The 20,460-nt window shown below is 38.0% G+C and overlaps 1 pseudogene; it reads left to right on the plus strand.

Moving 5' to 3' along the window:
- The first annotated feature begins 9,334 nt into the window (after positions 1-9,334).
- On the plus strand, positions 9,335-9,777 carry LOC149186670 (calmodulin-like; annotated as a pseudogene).
- The last annotated feature ends 10,683 nt before the right edge of the window (positions 9,778-20,460 follow it).

A 20,460-nucleotide genomic window follows, 5' to 3' on the forward strand; every position in this document is an offset into this window, starting at 1 on the left:
GACCACTAAACCTTGTCCAATTAGACCATGGAATGTGATTTCCATAGCCCGTTGGAAGTTAGATCCTACATTAATGAGTCTAAAAGGAATTCAATTAAATGCTAAGGTACCCCACTTGGTCCTGAAAGTAGTTTTGTGTTTGTCAGGTTCTGCTACTAGAACTTGGTTGTATCTAGAAAAGCCATCTAGTAATGAAAAAATCTCCAAACTCGATATTGTTTGAAGTATTTGTTCCATAAATGACACCTGATAGTTGTCCTTGTCTGAAGCCTTCAAATTATGGAAATCAATGCGCAGATATATCTCTCCATAATTCTTTCTTACGAGAACTAGATTGGAGGCCCATGTAGAATCATGAACTTTAAATATGATCTAAGCATCCAACAATTTCTTGAGTTCTTTTTGAATGAGGGGTTCAAGCATAGGATGAATGTTTCTCAATTTCTGCTGAAAAGGCTTTACCCCTTCTTTGATGGGAATCACATGCTCGATGATTCATATTCCATAAGTTTTCAAGTCATTGTACATCCATGTAAACACATCTTGATACTGCCTAAAGAGGCAGATAAAATCTTACCACTCTTGAGGTGTGAAACACATACTAAGATTCACATACTTCAGATATTATTTTATACCAAGATTCACTTCTTCTTGCAGAAGAGTGGAGTTGTGAGTATTTTCATTAACTGGGCCCTTAAAACTATTTTGTAGGTCATACAATATTTCCAAATATACCACACCCTTGGGCATGGGATTTCATTTATTTTCCTGAGTTGATCCTTGCAATGTTTTCGTGTGCTCATCTTCATTGATGGCTGCATGCTTGAACATGTCAACATTCACCAAGAAATATAGTATTTGTTGGTCATCATTAAAAGAAATAAAGTTAGTGATATTATTGGGCATGGATGGCCTATAAATAATCTCAACTGAAAAATCCATCCTTTAATGGTAAGAACCTAGTAATAGCATTAGCTAATGTATCTATAGCAGCATTAAGAATATGAGGAACAAAATTAATATTAAAAGCCTAGAAATGTGAAATGAGATGCCATACCTCTTTTTGATAATTTCTAAGATTGGGTGACACAAAATAGATTGTATTCCGTACCCGCTGTGTAAAAAATTATGAGCCACCTATTATTTTGAGTGCTTCAACTTTAAGGTCAATGGCTTTCTTTAAAAAATGAAGATGAGTGCTTCATATTCAGAAATGTTGTTAGTGCACTCAATTCCAGGAGGAATGAGATCATATGTTTGTTCTATTGTGGGTCTATTAAAATGAAAGCAGCTTGAGAACCCTCTTGCATCTTTGAACCATTAAAATACAATGTACAAATGTTAGAAATACTAGGGTTAGTTCTTGCACTACTGCTATTTACATCTATAATACCAGAGTCATTTTCACTAGTTGGATTACAAGGAAGGGGTTCCAATTATATATATAGTGGTATGGGTGAAGGCTACACTTGATAACACCCATGATCAAACTTTAGAAAATAATTTCCAAAATTGATATCATAAAGCTGACTGGCTCATTGTGTCCCTCAAGTGTTGTGATGGTATACTTCATATAGGGCTCACTTTATACTCAAATATGATTATTTCTTCCCTTGTAAGGAAGCCATAAATGTGTCCAACCTATTGATAAATATTGTTGTAGCTTTCTAGACCAATCTCTACTCAAAAGAAATCCATAAGCTTTAGGAATGTCCACAATAATGATATTAATGCATTGGTGAAATCTATGGTTTGATGAAAAATGGATGATGACATTATTAAGTTCACCAATTACATGGCCCAATGTTCTATCCATCTATATGATTCAGGCTAGAGACAGGAGAGTATTTATTACTTAAGAAGGTGTTGTTAAAGCTAGAGAAAGAATTTGTTGAACCAACTCAGAGGAAGGCCTTATTCAAGATTGTTTGTAAGGTCCAGGGGAAATGCTATAAAGTGGTGGTTGACAATGAAAACACACACAACTTGGTGTCTATAGAAGTTGTGGAGAAGTTGAATTTGAAAAGGATGAAGCATCCAACACCCTATAAGGTGTCTTAGCTTCAGAAAGGTCATCAATTGTTGGTGAATGAATAGTGTGAAGTGGAGTGTAGATAGGTAGCTACAAGGATAAAATATTTTGAGATATCATGCCCATGGATGTGTGCCACATTCTATTGAGTAGACCTCGGAAGTTTAGTAAAAGTGTTATAAATGATGGGAAGAAGAATACTTACAAGTTCTAGAAGGATGGCATAAATTGTACCTTTTTTCCATTGCAGAAAGAAGGAACATCAAAGAACAATGATCCAAAGGCATTATTGTTAAGTGGGAAAGATTTTTTGTAGTAGAGTGAAGACAATGAGGTAAACATTGCTTTAGTCTGCAAATATATAGTGATTCGTACTTCAACTATTGTTACATACTTGCCTTTAGAAATTGAATATGTTGATTGAATATAGAGGCATTGCAGTAGATGAATTTCCTTTCAGTTACTACCTGTGAGAAGTATAAGTCATCATATTAACTTGATACTGGGAGAGTTCCTAGTAAACAAGGCTATAGAATGACCCCTCAATAGAATGAAGAGATTAGAAAGCAGGGGCAAGAGTTGTTAGATAAAGGACTAATAAGAGAGAGCCTTAGTACATGTGTGGTGCTAATAGTGCTAAACCCTGAGAAATATGGTGGTTGGAAAATGTGTAGAGACTCCAAAGAATTGAATAAGATTACAATCAAGTATAGATTTCCTTTACACCACATAGATGATTTGTTTGACACTTTAAGTGGCACTAGTTATTTCTCTAAGATTTGTCTGAAGAGTGGTTACCATTAGATTAGGATTATAGAAGGGGATGAGTGGAAGACAACATTTAAAACCAATGATGGTTTGTATGAATGGTTTGTTATGCCATTTGGACTATCTAACACACCTAGTACCTTTATGAGATTGATGAATAAGGTGTTAAAGGAATTCATAGCAAATTTTGTGATTGTATAGCTAGATGATATCCTAGTATATGGTTGGTCCAGAGAAGAACACTTGAGGCACTTGAGGTATGTTTTGGAAAAAATGCAGCAAGATAATTTGCTAACCAATTTGAAGAAGTTTTCATTCTTGAAGACAAAGCTTATATATTTGGGTTTTTTTATATCTAAATTAATATGGCTTGAATATGGACCCTAAGAAGGTAAGAGCTATTGTTGATTGACCCTCTCCTAAAAATATATTTGAAGTTAGAGTTTTTTGTGGCTTGGCTAGTTCTTACATGAAGTTTATCAAGAATTTCAATAGGATGATTCTCCAATTGTCGAGAATATAAAGGAGACACAACCATTCCAATGGACTATTGAAGTCGAGAAAATTTTCTAATTGTTAAACTGGTTTTGGTGTTTCCAAATTTCAAAAAACCTTTTCAAGTGAAGTGTGATGAAAGTGGAGAAGTAATTGGTGATGTACTAATACAAGAGGATAAGACCATAGCATATTTCAATGAGAATTTGAATGAATCAAGGATGATCTAGGTGGAAAATAATTACCATAGTTAATAATTATTTTTATATCAATGTTTGGTAAAACCATGGATGATGCATGATACTAAATAAAATAAATCATAATATTAAAGTGAGAATATAATTGCATGGCAATTTCAATTTTACCATTGTAATTTAGTATATTTAGCCATAGTATCTTAAGTTATTATGCTTCCCATGCTATTCACCCATGGATTTTGTAAACCATAGTCTTTACCCATGGTATTTGAAATGTAATGAGATGAATGGCTTTCAGTGAAAGATCCCTCTAAAAAGTATAAATGTGGGACTTCAGTGTGGAGTAAAGAAATATTTTTGACCTAATCTAGTATTATGCACTTCACTATGGAGTAAAGTAATATTACTTCCTAATGTAGTCTTATTCTATATTTCGCATTCAATAAAAATAGTTTCTTTCTATTTATGTTGTTCTCTTATGAAATATTTCTCTTGAGCAATGTCTCATATTCCTAACTATATTTACACTATGATATATTTATTTTTTATCCATTAAGCTTCATTTCTTAAATAACTTGGATTGCACCAACATTCATGCGTTGGGGCTCAAGACAACTCTACACTTCAGCGCGCTTGGAATAGAACAATATTGTGATGGGTACCTGCTAGGAAATTTTTAGTTCTGATTATTTTGTCGCTTTCCTTGGTCTCCTTCCTCCAATGATCTGGATTAGTGGTATCAAAACGGTCTGCTCTTGTCTATTTTTCTACGCATCTCCCGAACGAGGTCAAGGCATAAGGAGCTAGGACTTGAAATACTACAAATTGTGCAAGAGACCTCACATGAAAGATGAAATGAAAAATGAAAAAGTAGGAGATCCTTTCAAACCATTGCTAGAGGAAGCAATTACATGACAAAGGACTGAGATGATGGAAGCCTTTACAGCATATTATTAGATGGTGAGAATTTACAAAGATAAGTCACCAAATCTCTACCAAGAGGATAGAAAAGTGAACTATCTCAACATGGTTATGGGTCAACCACACAAAACCCTTGCCACCAAAATCCATTTTCTAGGATGCACACTATAAGCATTACAAGGTATCTCTATCCTTAGATATTCGTTCATCACCACAAATTCCATTTGCTAGAACTCACATTGTTAGCTTCACAGGTCAACAAGCATTATAGGGCATCTCTATCCTCAGATCTTCGTTCATCATGGTTAAGGGTCATCCACAAACACATGGTAATGGCTTAACCACCTAAAATACTTGTCTTCAACAAAACATGGTTTTGGGTCATCCAGAAACCTAGAGTTATGGTATTATTCAACAAAGGCTTCCCCAAAGGGAACTATATGCAATGGGGCCATTGGTTCTTAAAGGGGGAGGATTGATCCAAGTGGAAAATAATTACTGCAATTAATAATTAATTTTATATCAATGTTTGTTAAAACCATGGATAATGCATGATAATAAATAAAATAAATCACAATATTAAAGCGAGAATCTAATCACACGATGATTTCCTTTTACCATCATAATTATAATACTTACCCATGGATTATGTAAACCATGGTATTTACCCATGGTATTGTAACTTGTTACATTTAGCAATGGTATCTTAAGTTATTATGTTTCCCCATGGTATTAACCCATGGATTTTGTAAACAATGGTATTTACCCATGGTATTTGAAATGTAATGTTAGGCATAAATCTCGGTGAAAGATCCCTATAAAAGGTATAAATGTGAGATTTCATCATGAAGTAAAGCAAGTTTTTTGTCCTAGTGTAGTCTTATTCTATATTCCACATTTAATAAAAATAGTTTCATTCTTTTACTTTATTCTCTTCTGAAATATTTCTCTTACGCAATGTGTCATATTCCAAACTATTTTTACATTGTCATATATTCATTTTTTATCCATTAAGTTTCATTTCTTAAACAGCTTGGATTACACCAACAATAATGCAACAGGGCTTATAAGAACTCTACACTTGAGCATGCTTGGGTTAGAAAAATATTGTCATGGGTGACCTACTAGGAATTTTTTAGTTCTTATCATTTTATCACTTTCCTTGTTCTCATTCCTCTAATGAAGAAGAAGTACTCTTCCTATGACACAAAGTTTTATTGTTAAATAATGAATCCATATAGGTGAGGATAGTTTTAGATAGAGGAGGAATGACCTGTTGTATAGTTTTGTGAACCCTCTACAACAGGTCATTCCTCCTCTATCTAAAATAAAATTTTATGTTGTGGTTGAATCCCTAAAGAAGTGGAGGCATAAGGAGTTTGTTTTGAACACATATAATCGTGCCTTGCAATATATCATACAGTAACCAAAACTAAGTCAAAATCGTGTTAAGTAGGTAGAGTATTTGTAGAGTTTCACTTTTGTTTTAAAACATATTAATGGCCAAGCTAACAAAATTGTAGATGCTTTGAGCATGAGGAGTTTAATAATGCAGGAAAATCAAGTCTAGATTATGGGGTTTGACTTCATGAAGGATTTGTGCAGTGTTGCTATAAAATTCAAGGAAGCCTACGGAGCCTACAAAAATCTGGCAACTCAAGCTAGAAGTAAATGTCTTCATTATATGCTACAAGAAGGACTGCTTTTCAAGAATAATCAACTATGTATTCATTATATGCTACAAGAGGGACAACTAAATGAGGCAGAAGATAATCAAAGAGATGCAGAGTGGAGGTCTAGGTGGATACTTTGGACATGAAAAAAATATGAGCAACTAAAACATTTCTATTTTTGGCCAAAGATGAGGACTAATGTACAAAATTTCATGAACAATTGCAAACATTTTCAGCATGCAAAAGGGAAGAGTGAAAACACAGGGTTCTATAACACATCATTACCAATTCCAGACATGCCTTGAGATTCAGTGAGTATGGACTTTGTATTGGAGTTTCCAAAAACACCAAAGAGTAATAACTTATTTTTTGTAGTAGTAGACAAATTTCCAAAGATGCCTCATTTCATTCCTTGTTTTAAAACTAGTGATGCCAACCATATTGCTAATATGTTCCTCAAAGAAGTGGTAGGACTGCATCGAGTACCAAAGAGCATTATCTTGGACATTGACACTCGATTCTTGGGGAAGTATTGGAGGAATTTGTGGAGCAGCATTGGAACAAACTTGAGTTTTAATTCAACCTATCACCCTAAAAAAATGGTAAGAATGCAGTAGCTAATAGGAGTTTGGTAAATATATTAAGAATTTTGGTTGGAGACCATCCAAAACAGTGGAATTAGGTGTTTTCCAGGATGAATTTTCCTACGACTCACCAAATAGAAGTAATGGCTAGAGTCCATTCCAAATTATGTATGAAATATACCTGAGAGGAGTTCATGAGCTTAGAAATTTTGGAAGAGTTGTACAAAAGAGAACAACATGTAAATATTTTATTAAAACTATGCAAGAGATCCATGAATGAGTGAAACAACAACTAAAAGATAGCAACCTCAAATTCAAAACCAAAGCTGACCTGAAGAGGAGAGAACAAACCTTTGAAGTGGGAGAACTAGTTTTTGCAAATTTAAGGAAGGAGATATTTTCAAAATTGGCCCTTGTAAAATCCCTGGAAAATTCTCAACTAATGCTTATGAAATTGGGTTGCCACCAGGGATTGGAAACTCTCCCATTTTCAATGTTGCATACTTGTGTATGTATAGACTAGATGAAGTAGTGTAGACAACAGATGACAATGGAAGACCATAGATTCAATAGTAGAAACAAATGCTAACAATAGAGCCTTTATAGCCAGAGATAATTTTGGATAGGAGATTGATCAAGAAGAAAAGGGGCAAGGAGTACTACAAGTACCTGGTCAAGTGGAAAGACCCTCTAGTAGTTGATGTTACTTAGATGACTACCACATTACTACAGAAAAAGGGGCAAATATGTTGAAGACCTCATTGGCAGGAGCCTATCAATCCTTTTTTTCTTGGGAGTATGATTTAGGTGCATCCATAAAAGCTCAATTGACGGAGAAGGTTAAAAAGTTTTACTAAAGGAGTTGGTTCCTCAATGTGTGGGATTATTAAGATAGATTATGTTGTATTTGCTTGTAATCCATTAAGTATACCTATTTATTGTGAATTTGTTTAATTGTGCCAAAGTGGGCTCGTTTGGTCTCATCCTCATGTATCTGGAACAGTGCGACATATGTATTTATCATTATTTGAAATCAATAAAAGACAAGAGAGTGCAAAATGATTTTAAGTGTAAATAAAATCAATAGAAGATGAGAGAGTGCACAATGATTTTAAGTGTAAATAAATGTTGCAAAGTTGTTACATTGTGCCTTTGTGATTCTTCTATAGTCTTATTTTCAATTTGTTGTTAAATTTGTGGTTTATTTTTTATCCGATGTGATTTGAGTGGTGTCATAAGGTGATTTGTGTATGCACATTAATCTTTTCATAATCCCTGTGTTTAATTATTCATTGTAGTCTTTCTAAAAATAGAGTTGAAGGATTTTTTCAATTGATAGAAATCGATGGACAAAACTATTTCCTATCACAATATAGGCTTTCCCCAGATATTTTCTTTAGATCCTTATTTTTAATCACTAGGATAGACATTTAAATATGAGGATAGACATGGCTATTGAAGGAAACAAAATGATTTCCCATCCCAAAGATTTCCATGAGTGACTTAAGGATTTTATTGCTGGGGTAAACTTTACCCAGTAAATGACAGAAAGTGGAGTCATCAAGTGTCATAGAAATTTTCATCCCATAAGTCATCACTAGTAGATGAAGTCAAAGGTCGGGCCAAAATTTTATGGTTGAGGTCAACACTTGATGGACAATTAGAGGAGTGGTATTTAACGGGAATTATTCCCATCCCATAAGAGTTTCCAGAAATAAAAGAGGGAGACTCGATACATTCTCACCGCGGTGACTCAGTATCAAAATGCTGGGGGAGGAAAGGTTGTGGTCATATTGCTCTCCTCGTAAGTGTTGGTGCTAAGGTTTACTTAGTCATGCATACATATATTTTATAGTTTTGAGCCCGTGTTGATGCTTATATGTATATGGTAATAAGGCTTTGAGCTCGGGGATTTTGGTTAAGTATCCTCCCTCCCTTTCCCTTTAGCTTATATTAAATAGAAATTGGATCCAGTGGTTTTATAAGGCTTTAGATAGATAGATAGATAGATAGATAGATAGATAGATAGATAGATCGATCGTTACCGTGCATCAGGAAGGAAAGTCGAGTTGTGTAAAGACAACTTGAGTGAAGCCAAAATGTGTAAAGTTAGTTGAGCTTGTGAAATCTGTTCAGTATGGAAGAATGTGGAGCCTGTGATGTTGAGTTGTGTTAGCTATATTCCTATAGCTGAGAAGGAGTTTTGTGGTGCAGACTCGCTCTAATGAGGCTGCAGTGTAAATCTAGTGTGGTGAAGTGTCGCTGTGGCTAAGGAAGTGTGTGGATTAATCTTCGTGTGTGGTAATATGTTGATGTTGGTCGCCTTGATGACTGAAGGAGTGTGGCATCTGTGTTGTGGAGAGAAAAACCAGTAGAATCATCTTTGTTTGGTCAATTGTTTGGGTAATTGTTGTGAAAGTTTGTACAACTGAGAAGAGGATGATAAATGACTCTAGAGAGTGATGGAATGAAATAACGTGAATTACGAGTGATTGTGAAATATATTCTTGCATAAAACGAAATTTCAGAGTGCACTATCATTTCATAGTTGTTTGAGTTTAAAGGCTCCAAGGAATTTCATCATTGGACATAACTCCTTCTTTGGTATTTATGTGTCGCTAATCGATTTATGTTTTCCCATTACAATCAGACTGTATAGCGAAAATGGAAAAGCAGTTGATCGAGGATTAGATTTAAGAGTTCAAGGAGGTTATCAGTCTGTTTGACCAAGATGACAATGGCTGCATTACAACCAAAGAATTGGGAACTATTACATGCTCTTTGGGACATAATCCAACTGAATCTCAATTGCAGGATATGATCAATGAATTTGATGCCGGTGAAAAAGGGACAATTTATTTCCGAGAGTTCCTAAATCTCATGGCTCAAAAGATGAAAAATATTGATAGAGGAAGAGTGGAAAGAGGCCTTCAAGGACTTTGACAAGGATCAAAATGGATTCATATCTATAGTAAAGTTGTGGCATGACCAACTTGGGAGAAAAAATAATTGACGAAGAAGTTGATGACATGATTCATGAGGATGATGTGAAGGGAGATGGTCAAGTCAACTATGAGGAGTTTGTGAGGATGATGTCGAAAAAATGAGACGAATGTAAGGTCATATATGGTATATTTTAAACATAATCATGGTACATTATATAGCTAGCTACCTTCCTTTTTATAATGTTTTTTTTGTGGGGGAGTGTTATAGACATTTTTGTGCCTCGCAGCATGGAGCATGAAATGTCAATAATCACAGGGATCCTCAGTCCCTAAACATGTTGTTCTTACCCCTAAAAGAACAAGGTCATCAAACAACAACACTTCCAATCAGTTCTCCACCTGAAAACACTTCAAAACAGGCTTATTTTGGATCATGTCAGCTGCTCCACTGAGCTTCTGCGCTGGAATGCAACTGTCCCTCCTTGTACCTGCGCTGGAAGTCAAGATTAATGAAGGCTACCTGCGCTGGGCGAGATTGGCCAAGTGGCACAGTCATTCTGCAAGGTGTCAACTGCCCAGGAAGCTTCCAAACTGACACTTGGTTCATGAGATTCGCCCTGTGATGAGTAAGAGGTACTTGATCACCATGTGTAAGCAAGGATCTCCAAGTGGACTCAAGAACTGAAGATTAACTGAAGAGGGAGAGGACACAAGGCAGCTTCATGTCAGTCTCAAGCTGACTCATCCTTTCTTCTTCTATCCTATATATAGAGCTCTTCTATGAGGTCTAAGGAGGCTGGAATTTTGTGTAAAGCAAGGAGGTGCTGTTGGTTTACAGTTAGAGCTATTGGGTGATTGTTTTACTAGAGGTGAAGAGGAGAGTTCTTGCTGCTGGGGAGGTGCTGCTGGATTGGAGCCATCATTGGTTGTAACCTTCTCAGAACCCTGTTACTTCTATCAATAAAGTTTTGCATGTTCTCCTATATACTTGTATTGCATTGATGTATTGTATTTACATGTATATTTGATTCATCCTAATCCATGCTTCAGTTATGAGTACATGTATCTTGTAGTTTGCTCTCTTGTTTGTGCAGGATCTGTGTGTAGCTGGACCAGCAAAGAGAGCAAGGAGCTGGGAACAAGAGACAAAGAGAGAGGACAAGGATCGACTAAGCGAAAGACACCAGGTTGGTTAATCTTTCTTCATTCTCTCTGTACTTTCATAAAGGAAATCATCAAAACTTTACTTTCAGTTGTTGCTAAAGACTGTCACCTTTAGAGTAGGGATAGGGTCATCCGCATCGGATACTTTTCCCCACAACAAACTGGCGACTCCGCTGGGGAGCCTAGTATCTTGTTGGTGTTTGTAGTATTTTGCTATTCATTTCTTGAAGAAAAGAGTACCAAATCGAAAAGCTTTTGACTATATCAAAAGCGAAGTAGAGGGACTGCTACTCTTGCTCATTTGCTGAGCAAATTCAAGATTTAAAGAGCTAATCTACAAAAGATTCTTTACTCTTTGTGATAGATCTTCATCCTCTTGATCATTCCTTAGCCTGTACTTGACCTATAGCTTTTTATTTCAGCAAAAACAGTGCATTTTTGAGCTTTCTATGACCCGGAATTCTTTGCAGACGCAACTCTCGTGTGTCAGTGCAGGCTGTCCACAGGCAGTCTGCATTACAGCGCAGGTGCTCCCTTCGGGAACTGCGCTGAGAGTCAAACTGGCAGACTAGAACCTGCGCTGGTCCAGTTAGCCATAGTCTTGCTCAGCTTTCCCTTTGTGTCTTGGCCCTGTTTTCACTGAGTTTTAGCTGATTGCTTGCTGGTCATTGTACTTGCTGTAGACCACTTCTCCTTGACATTATTCCGCCTCAGTTGTGTGATGAAACTGTGAATGTTCTTTCAGTATTTCTTGTTTCAGTTACAGTTTCCCATTGTGAAAAGCGAACCAGTATAGCTATGACCTCTTAGATACTGAACTGTAAAAGTGTCTTTGTGATCTTAAGAGCTAGTTTTATTACTGTTCATGGCTGTTTGAGTTTGTTTGCTTTTCATTTCATGGTTTGAATCTATACATTTCCTGTGTTTTAAACAAGTCTATCATAAGGTGTCTTTTTTATTGTGGACAAGCTTGTTTATTTCTACTTGAAATTAGATTCAAAATTATACAACAGTTTCCTTTCTGTCTAGCATCAACATTAAGGATAACGAAAAGAAATACATGCATTGTGCATTTTGCATTTGACTGTATGCTTGACGATTTAGGAAGATGTGCATTTTAGTGTGTGTTCTTTGATCTGTGGAAAAAGTTGTGTCTTTCTTTTCCCTCAAGTAGATTAAGGTTTTCAAAGTTGAAAGATTGAAAAGATTTGCTTCTCATTCTTAGATTGCATATAGGAAGTTGTATATATACATCTCGTGGCGAACCTGAAAGGCAAACTGTTAAGAAAGATCAACATTAAAATAAACTCAATTTACATAACAACGCTTTGGAATTTAACGCAAACATCTAGAGGTCTAGGTAGAGACGTGTTCCGGCGTCGTTAAACATAGTGACTGTCGATCTCTACGAAGGTGGGTGATTCCTCCTAAGAGTCGGTGGCACTAACACGGACTTGAGCTCCCGCGTACCGTCACGTATATTGGGAGACCCCTATAGGCTTTTATCCTTTATCCTTAGGAAACCGTGTCGGCCGCCCTACTGATCGCGATGCAGTGAACACAGCATTCACGAAGATCGACCACCCGTACCGTAAAACGTATTCTGTGGTTTCGCGAAAGGTTTGGCACACCCTCTGCCTAGATCTCCAGAGCAGTTTCTTTTGGCCTTTTTCAAACTCTATAACTGAAAAAGTCCAACCGAGCATTTGTCACTTCGGGCTCGTTAATACATCGAAGGCGACTAGAGTCATCTTTAGCTTTTTCTCGACTCTTAAAACATGAAAAAGCAAGTTTGTGTCTAAAAGCGTCGTTAATAAAATTTATTTTAAGCGGAACATAATCACCTGTTATTCCCACGTTGATCTTTCAGTTGAAAAGTATGGAGCCCACCAACCAAGGAAATAACCTTGGCGGAAGTCCAAACCCCTTCTCCTCTTGGGGAGATGTTGGTGCGCCTCATATGGCTACATTGTCACTTCCAGGATTGACAATCGGCCTCCCTGTATGGCTCTTTTCAACTAATGTAGTCCAGATCGCCACTAATCCTGAGCAGTCGAATCAACAGTCAGAACAATCTAGAACTACCCACCAGCCTTCCACTTCTTATGATACTTCCTCTGATCCTTCATCTTCCCAAGGTAGAGCTGGCAAAAGTCAGCCTCCCAAGGAGAAGAAGGAAAAGAAGAAGAGAGAAAAGAAGCAGAAGGAGCCTCTGGCGAAGGCGACTGGGGGCAAGCAGAAGAAAGCTGACAAAAACCCACACACTGCACCGACCGGGCCTAAATCGCCATGTGTCATTTGCAAAGGGATCCACTTCCATCGTGATTGTCCTTGTATTCCCCGGATACTAAGGGACTGGTCCCCAAGGTTGCACAATCCGGTAGCATCAACCTCTGGTTGTCATGTTGATTGCAATCCGTCGACTAATGAGAGTGAAGGACGAAGAAGGGGACCAAGATCACCCTGTCTATTGTGTGAAGGCAATCATGCCATCCACAAATGTCCATTCTTAGATGAGGCAAAGAGAGTTTTGGAAGATCGTCCGGTATCACCGTTACGACTTCCTCCTGGATACCAAAAACTCGTGCCTAATCCCTCGATAGTTGAAAATCCAGCTGGCCCGCTCAAGTGGTCAGCTGAAGTGTCGGTCATTGAGAATGAACCTACTGAATCCAGACCAGACGAAAGTCTAAAGGTCGAAACGGCAGTTGACCCGGTTCTTCCTTCAGAGGTTCTATCGTCCAATGACTCCGTCATTGAAGACCCGTCTTCAAATGACACCGTCGCCGAAGAGTCATCTTCATGCGACACCCTCACTGAAGAGAATAAGGATGACACCATCCAGGTTCTTTTCATCAGCACCGACTCCGATGAGCGTCAGGGCAATGCGCCCATTCCTTTATCGCAGGAAGGAACATCATCAGAGTCATATCCGGCCGTATATTCGGTCCCACCACCAAGCAACCTGGTTGTATCCTTTGATTGGAATCAACTAGGCAGACCCCGGTTACCAGCCAGTGTACCATTCAGAATCATTGTCCAGATCTATAGAATGATCATGGCTGGTACTATCATTGATGAAGGGGCATCTGTGAGTATCCTTTCCTCTGTTGCTTGGAAAGCACTGGGTTCCCCAGCGCTTTTACCCGAGTTGAGAAATCTCTCAGGTTTTGATAAAGGAACCAGTCGACCATTAGGGATCCTCCCCAATGTACCTGTTACATTGAAAGGGAAGACCGTCGAGATGAACGTGATGGTCGTCCAAGGACCTTTGGATTATAACCTACTCCTTGGGTGGGACTATATTTATTGCATGGGAGCGATAGTCTCCTCACTCTTTAGAGTAATGTGTTTTCCACACGAAGGAAAGGTGGTCAAGCTCGTAGACCAACTTTCGTTTCCGGGATCTCGCATCGCAAATAGTCAAATACCATTCCTAAATGGTCTGTTCACTCAAGATTCGCCTCCACCCCCAGTCCTTCTTCCCGATGAGTGCGAGTGATTCGGAAAGAAAGACTGGAACCCAGGGGGCATGCACCCTGGTCTGCTTCGGGCAGAAGAAACCCGGGTATAAGGAAGAATTTCCGCAAAAGAATATGACTAGTCCGTACCCCGTCCGTGGAAGGAAGTGGGGTTGTTCTGGAATAATATTCTTTTGTCAAAGTTATGTGAGTGAGATAATTGGCTTCTCGCTCCCCTTGTCTAGGTAATAGGGACACCGAAGATGAAGACCGTTTGCGGTAACAAGTAGTAACCGTCTTTGAATTCAAGCCTCGCCCATTAAAACGAATGTTTTGAAGGATAAGCAGGGGCAGCCTTCAAAGAGATTCTATTGCTACAACGGGTGGTCACCATCTTTAGTAACCCAACGTTAGACATCGCCGAAGAAAGAGATTGATTTGCGGCAGCAAATCGAACCGTCTTTGGAATAATAAGAAAGAGGCAAGCCTCCCTCAATAATACCAATGTTTTATCTTTGAGTAGTGTTCTTCCATTGTCACAAATAGCTGTTTGTTAAAAGTGGGCCGACGGGAAGCCTGAGTACTGCGTAAGACCCCTTAGAATAACGAGAAGACAAGTATCGTTAACATTAGATTGGCAAGATGACAAGTAACTGTGAACACCCAAAGAAAAGCAGAGGTAGGGGAGGGGAGGGGCAGCCTCGAAATTCTATCCTATACCTGGGGGCATGCAAACCTTCTGGAGTGCAAGCTAGGGGCGGTTATTTATCTGGTTTTAAGATTAGCTGTTTCCAAACTTTCATGAAAGAAGCCTGTGGGGCAAAAGTAAGATTTGCCAAAAGTGAGCATAGCTGTGGTAAGGCATAAGCTCTATAAAAATTGGTCCTTATGGGAGGCGTTCTTTTTATGACTGGTATATCGAGCAGTTTTAGCATATAGTTCATGCTCGTTAAAAAATAAACGCAAATTCGAGCAGTTTTATGACTGAATTTATGCTCGTTAAAAAATAGAAAAGTGTGAGCAAAAGTTTCCCCCAGAGTTCAAGCTCATGAAAAAATGAACCGGTAAATAACCTTTTGAGATCGTAAATTCATTAGCCATAAGAACCTTGATCGTGTTTTCATCCATCACCTCCACTGTTCATTTGGCCGATCATTCACTTCCATTTGTGTGTTTACCTCTTTTTGAGAAACAGCTGCGAAGAGTGATTTCACCTAGCCATCCTTGTGACACTGCCGTGATTGGAAAATTCCAATTTGTACCTGGAATCAATTGCTATCCCTGTTTATCACTCGTTCCTCAAAAGACGAGTCTTCTTTCAGCTCTTTTCACTGACTCGTAAAATATGAAAAGTTTGCCGAGTTTTGGCCTTCCAGCTCGTTAAATGACCGGAACGCTATCCCTCCTCTAAATTTTAATCTTTTTGGACCTGAGGGATTATTGCACAAAAGGATCGAGCGCTTGTCTTGTTCGGCTCGTTAAAAGTACCGAACAACCATCCCTTCTGTATTGTTTTATACTTTTTCGGACTTAAGGGATTTGCTGACGAAAAAGGAATTATGGAGTTGACTTTCCGTACCTTTTCAGACTCTCTAAAAATGAAAAGGACCGAGTTTTCTTTGTCGTTAGACTCGTTAAAATGATTAAATAGCGACAAACTTGTCTTTTAGACGAGAACGAGTTTCCCTATCGCTAGGCTCGTTAAATCATAGCGATGGGCTTGCCCGAAGGGCAGGTTATAGAACAAGCATATGTTATCCTCCTCAAGCTTGACAAAAATAAAGAGGTACTGGTCAGAAATAACTGGGGAAAAATTGGGAGAACATCAAAGTTTAATGGTAGCAAGTCACTCTTGAACATGACACTTTTCCTCCGTACCACATCGGGTTGGGTTGTTTCATTCACCGGTCTCATCACCATGGTCCTCGCCAAACCATCCACATTTGGGGTAATGCTACCGATCCATCGCATCAGTGTCGTTATATGTTCAAGAGGGGTCATTCTGAAAGTGTCAACCGTGTCTCATCCACTGCCATACATTATCCTTCATCCATTCATGATCGCCACCCTGAATCATATATCACAGTTTGTTTTCACCTCCACTAAAATCATTAGCTCCGTTCCGTGTCATTGATGTGGGATTCATTAAGGCCCTCCTTTGACGGATCGCTTCTTGTCGACTTCAGCTCATTATCCAAGAAGTTGATCTAGGAACACCCCCATCAGTACTTTGAAACTTGCATGCCTCAATGGCAAGTTTCTCACTTCCGGCGACAGGTATACATCAATGACCTTCGACCAGAAGATTTTGCGTGGCGTTCGACGCCAAGTCCTTTATTCACGCCACGTGAATTGTACTGCAGTACCTTGAGGGTCATTATCATTATCGGTGATTCCTCTCGCGCTTGTTAACGGTTTCCATCATTGACCGGTAATCAAGCGATGTCTTTCCATGTTCGACTTCAGCAAAATTCTCACATGGATCGACTTGTACTTAGAGTGAAGATCGAACGAGTTTGAAGACCCCGGATCTAGTTTCATCCATCCGGGCTGCGATACATATTCAGGAAATATAAAAGCATTTGTCATGTACATCATTGCAGCAGATGATCATCCTACTCAAAGGATGATAATTTCAGCAGAAAATTATCTGTCTACCATCAGACGATCGTCTGTTCTATGTACCAAAATGTATTTATAAAGCTGAGCATGGGAATGCCCGCCTCAGCTAGATCATGAAAACAGAATGAAAAATAATGTATTGTATTGTATTGTATTACAGGGCACTCCTCAGCACTGGAATGAACTTCGGATCCTCTAGATAAAGCATTTCACCCGATAAACGGCCTCATACTTTAGGGGGCAACTGTTATAGACATTTTTGTGCCTCGCAGCATGGAGCATGAAATGTCAATAATCACAGGGATCCTCAGTCCCTAAACATGTTGTTCTTACCCCTAAAAGAACAAGGTCATCAAACAACAACACTTCCAATCAGTTCTCCACCTGAAAACACTTCAAAACAGGCTTATTTTGGATCATGTCAGCTGCTCCACTGAGCTTCTGCGCTGGAATGCAACTGTCCCTCCTTGTACCTGCGCTGGAAGTCAAGATTAATGAAGGCTACCTGCGCTGGGCGAGATTGGCCAAGTGGCACAGTCATTCTGCAAGGTGTCAACTGCCCAGGAAGCTTCCAAACTGACACTTGGTTCATGAGATTCGCCCTGTGATGAGTAAGAGGTACTTGATCACCATGTGTAAGCAAGGATCTCCAAGTGGACTCAAGAACTGAAGATTAACTGAAGAGGGAGAGGACACAAGGCAGCTTCATGTCAGTCTCAAGCTGACTCATCCTTTCTTCTTCTATCCTATATATAGAGCTCTTCTATGAGGTCTAAGGAGGCTGGAATTTTGTGTAAAGCAAGGAGGTGCTGTTGGTTTACAGTTAGAGCTATTGGGTGATTGTTTTACTAGAGGTGAAGAGGAGAGTTATTGCTGCTGGGGAGGTGCTGCTGGATTGGAGCCATCATTGGTTGTAACCTTCTCAGAACCCTGTTACTTCTATCAATAAAGTTTTGCATGTTCTCCTATATACTTGTATTGCATTGATGTATTGTATTTACATGTATATTTGATTCATCCTAATCCATGCTTCAGTTATGAGTACATGTATCTTGTAGTTTGCTCTCTTGTTTGTGCAGGATCTGTGTGTAGCTGGACCGGCAAAGAGAGCAAGGAGCTGGGAACAAGAGACAAAGAGAGAGGACAAGGATCGACTAAGCGAAAGACACCAGGTTGGTTAATCTTTCTTCATTCTCTCTGTACTTTCATAAAGGAAATCATCAAAACTTTACTTTCAGTTGTTGCTAAAGACTGTCACCTTTAGAGTAGGGATAGGGTCATCCGCATCGGATACTTTTCCCCACAACAGGGAGTATCAATAAGAATAAGCAGAGGATGACATCTTTTATTTTCATGTTCTTCTGGCAACACTCATTTTTTTTTGGTTAAAATGTTGAAGTGTGGTAGCAATAAAACATTAAATTTAAAGTAAGAATATTAGTAGCGAATTCCATTTTGAAATGTGAATTATGTGGAAGGATGTGCAGATGATTGATCTAATGAAAACAATGGTGCCACATGATACATGGAGTCTTGAATGAATTTATTAAAAATATTGTTTAGTTTGTAAATGTAAGTATGCACATGGGTATGGAGCATACATATCCTTATCCTCCTCAACACTTTGTAGTGGCCACATAAGAGAAATATGTTTCTAGGGCTTGACACAAGTTAGTGGAAGTAATTCTAAACATGAACCTGTCTCCCGACTCGATGTTGTCGTTTACACTTGTTTGATTACTAGTTATTTGAATTTGAAGAAGTTGGATAAGGTTTATTTGTTGTTATAGGCAATGAAAGGAAATGGATTTGTCCTGACTATTGGACTTATAATGATCTAATCAAAGTGATGATAGTTTTGCATAAATCAGATGAAGCTATTAATTTTATTGAGAAGATGAGACATCAATAATATTAAACACAAGGAAAGTCTGATGTAGGAGTGGAGGAAATGATTGTTTGTCTTGGTAATATTATTTTGAATTTACATATTGATCCTAGGTAACTCAATATGTAAGTGTAGTTATTTGGTTAGAATTAGCTACTCTAACAAATGATAGATAAAGTATGAAGATCTAACACAATCATTGAGATGTCGATGTCAATATTGCTGTGAGTTCTTAAATCTTCTTGAAATATGTAAAAGGAAACATAGTGAACCTAGTTAACTCAATATGTGGGTGCAAAGTTGTTAAAATTGGCCATGCTCTAACAATTATTTAATGAAGGATAGAAGATTCAAGAAGAATAAATCAATTTGACATATCACTAAGAAATACAAGAAGAAATAATGTGCATGATTCGAAAGGAAGACCATGCGTGTCAAACATGGTAGAGATGAAGAAGCAGGTTACAAAAATTGTGTCAAAGACAATAGTGCTTGTAGGAATGTTACATCTACACTAGATATTGGCCTAGTAATTGAAATGTTAGACAAATATAGCTAAAGTGTATGAAATAAAGAAAATTCATGACACATTTTAGCTATAGAAAGTCTACACTTCATGTGATGTTTTCTATTGGTCCTTCAAACGTTTGATGTACTTGGAATATTTATAAGATGGAATGTGTTGTGCATGTATTTATGTAACATGAAAAGGTCATATCATTGTAAAACCTAAAGAGGCATGCGTACCCCTTTTTCTTGCGTTCCCGTGTGACATGCGGTTTCTTGCCTAGTTTAACTTAACAACCTTTGTTAGACAATTCTTTAGCACTTTGAAAGTGTGTGTCGTGTGTTAAATGGGTATACTTGGGTGGATAATATTGGTCTTAGAATCCGTGACGTGAAATTTTATATTTAGAGGGAGTTCATTAAGAACTTGGATGAACCATGCATGTGAAGGAATTCCTAGTAGACTAGAAGTTACAACAGTTAGGTATCGATGCATTCTAGTGGATCGCTGTCTCTTTATATTGATGTCGACAATTTGATGATGTTTTCATGATTAAGGTACATGGTGTAAGTGCCAGGTTGGACCAGAGGTAGATCTTGTTGAACAACAAGATCTTTAGTGTGGTGTGTGCTACAAAGAAGATATAAATGAAGACCTAAACATACAAAGATTAATATAAGTAGTCATTAAGGGGGAGTGTTACAATGACTAGCTACTACTCGTGTATATGGAGGTGTGACCATTATTGGTAGATTTTTAGGCTATATGAGAGAATGGATTTGTTTGTATTGTTTAGCAGTTTGTTGAGGCCTAGTTGTTTGATAGATTCTCTCCAAGTAGATAATCTCCTAGATTGATGTTTGGTTTGGATATTTTCTCAATTGAGTGATTGGGTTCAAGATAGTTCTCCTATCTTGAGACTACATTAATTTTATTAATATCTATAACATTATTATTTTGAATATAGAGTGCACTCAACAAATTTAATTGGCTTGTCAACTAGGTTTATCTTTGGCAATTAGGAGGAATGATTATATCATTTACACACAAGTTCAATTCCCACAAGCCACATAATAAGCTTGGTCGTTGAGTCTAAACAATCCCTTTAAGACCCAAAGATGAATATTCACCATATGGAAAATAATGGTATTTGTCCTTAAAAATGAATATGGTTTAGTTGATTATGCAATAGATTGATTCAG

This window comes from Pinus tabuliformis, chromosome 3_1 (genome assembly GCF_031772625.1).
Source record: "Pinus tabuliformis cultivar Carrire ecotype Pingquan chromosome 3_1, CPIR1, whole genome shotgun sequence".
NCBI lineage: Eukaryota > Viridiplantae > Streptophyta > Pinopsida > Pinales > Pinaceae > Pinus > Pinus tabuliformis.